The sequence below is a fragment of the Natator depressus genome, chromosome 28, assembly GCF_965152275.1.
Source record: "Natator depressus isolate rNatDep1 chromosome 28, rNatDep2.hap1, whole genome shotgun sequence".
Lineage (NCBI taxonomy): Eukaryota > Metazoa > Chordata > Testudines > Cheloniidae > Natator > Natator depressus.
In genome coordinates, this window is record NC_134261.1 from 8742547 (window position 1) to 8745046 (window position 2500).

Genomic DNA, 2500 nt, shown 5'->3' on the forward strand with positions numbered 1-2500 from the left:
AACGGAAAAAAGGATCGGGCCCACCCGAGGCAGCGGAGTCAGTAAGGGAAAGGGGACGAGGCGGCCCGGAGCCGGGTGCCCGGAGCCGGGTGCCCGCGGCCAGGATCGGGCCCCTGGAAGTCTGAAAAAAAAAATTTCACCGACCCCCAAAGGGGTGTTGGGGGGGGGCTCACGAAGCCTCCGGAGCGGAAAAAAAAAAACGGAAAAAAGGATCGGGCCCACCCGAGGCAGGGGAGTCAGTAAGGGAAAGGGGACGAGGCGGACCGGAGCCGAGTGCCTACGGCCATACCGGACGGAAGGCCCCCGATCCCGTCCGATCTCGGAAGGTAAACCGTCCCGGGCCTGGCTAGTACTTGGATGGGTGACCGCCTGGGAATCCCAGGTGCCGTAGGCAGCTTTTCCCGCTGCGAGCCAGCTCTCTCCTTTTCTGGGGAACAAGGGCAGGGTCGCCCTGCCAGGGGCCCTGGGGCTGAAGTCCCTGCCGGCCACCAGGTCAACCCGGAGCCTGCCCCTCTGCGGCCAGCAGGTCAACCCCATACCGGCAGGGGGTTGACCTGGTGGCCGGGAAGCAGAGCGGCCAGCAGGTCAACCCCATACATTCAGCGGGTTGACCTGGTGGACGGGAAGGAAAGCGGCCAGCAGGTCAACCCCATACTTTCAGCGGGTTGACCTGGTGGCCGGGAAGGAAAGCGGCCAGCAGGTCAACCCCATACATTCAGCGGGTTGACCTGGTGGCCGGGAAGGAAAGCGGCCAGCAGGTCAACCCCATACATTCAGCGGGTTGACCTGGTGGCCGGGAAGGAAAGCGGCCAGCAGGTCAACCCCATACATTCAGCGGGTTGACCTGGTGGCCGGGAAGGAAAGCGGCCAGCAGGTCAACCCCATACATTCAGCGGGTTGACCTGGTGGCCGGGAAGGAAAGCGGCCAGCAGGTCAACCCCATACATTCAGCGGGTTGACCTGGTGGCCCGAAAGCAAACCGGCCACCAGGTCAACCCGGAGCCTGCCCCCGCGGGCAGGGGCCAAGCGGACCCCCCTCCGCCCGGGCTTGCCCTGCTCCGAGCCGGGGCTTAATCCCCGTCCGGCCACCAGGTCAACCCGGAGCCTGCCCCTCTGCGGCCAGCAGGTCAACCCCATGCCGGCAGCGGGTTGACCTGGTGGCCGGGAAGGAAAGCGGCCACCAGGTCAACCCCATACTTTCAGCGGGTTGACCTGGTGGCCGGGAAGGAAAGCGGCCACCAGGTCAACCCCATACTTTCAGCGGGTTGACCTGGTGGCCGGGAAGGAAAGCGGCCAGCAGGTCAACCCCATACATTCAGCGGGTTGACCTGGTGGCCGGGAAGGAAAGCGGCCAGCAGGTCAACCCCATACATTCAGCGGGTTGACCTGGTGGCCGGGAAGGAAAGCGGCCAGCAGGTCAACCCCATACATTCAGCGGGTTGACCTGGTGGCCGGGAAGGAAAGCGGCCAGCAGGTCAACCCCATACATTCAGCGGGTTGACCTGGTGGCCGGGAAGGAAAGCGGCCAGCAGGTCAACCCCATACATTCAGCGGGTTGACCTGGTGGCCGGGAAGAAAAGCGGCCAGCAGGTCAACCCCATACATTCAGCGGGTTGACCTGGTGGCCGGGAAGGAAAGCGGCCAGCAGGTCAACCCCATACATTCAGCGGGTTGACCTGGTGGCCGGGAAGGAAAGCGGCCAGCAGGTCAACCCCATACATTCAGCGGGTTGACCTGGTGGCCGGGAAGAAAAGCGGCCAGCAGGTCAACCCCATACATTCAGCGGGTTGACCTGGTGGCCGGGAAGGAAAGCGGCCAGCAGGTCAACCCCATACATTCAGCGGGTTGACCTGGTGGCCGGGAAGGAAAGCGGCCACCAGGTCAACCCCATACAGGCAGCGGGTTGACCTGGTGGCCCGAAAGCAAACCGGCCACCAGGTCAACCCGGAGCCTGCCCCCGCGGGCAGGGGCCGGCATACCCCCGTCCGTCCGGGGTCGCCCTGCCCCGGGCTCCGGGCTTAAGTCCCGAGCGGCCACCAGGTCAACCCGGAGCCTGCCCCCGCGGGCAGGGGCCGGCGGACCCCCGTCCGTCCGGGGTCGCCCTGCCCCGGGCTCCGGGCTTATTCCCCGTCCGGCCACCAGGTCAACCCGGAGCCTGCCCCCGCGGGCAGGGGCCAGGCGGAGCCCCGTCCGTCCGGGGTCGCCCTGCCCCGGGCTCCGGGCTTAAGTCCCGAGCGGCCACCAGGTCAACCCGGAGCCAGCCCCCGCGGGCAGGGGCCGGCGGAGCCCCGTCCGTCCGGGGTCGCCCTGCCCCGGGCTCCGGGCTTAATTCCCGTCCGGCCACCAGGTCAACCCGGAGCCTGCCCCCGCGGGCAGGGGCCAGGCGGACCCCCGTCTGTCCGGGGTCGCCCTGCCCCGGGCTCCGGGCTTAATTCTCCTCCGGCCACCAGGTCAACCCGGAGCCTGCCCCCGCGGGCAGGGGCCAGGCGGACCCCCGTCC

The 2500-nt window shown here is 67.6% G+C and overlaps 1 non-coding gene across 1 annotated transcript; it reads left to right on the top strand.

Annotated features, from left to right (window-relative positions):
* Window positions 1-275: 275 nt before the first annotated feature.
* Window positions 276-394, top strand: LOC141979170 (5S ribosomal RNA). Its single transcript, XR_012636596.1, has one exon. It is a non-coding gene; the product is annotated as a 5S ribosomal RNA (ribosomal RNA).
* Window positions 395-2500: the final 2106 nt, after the last annotated feature.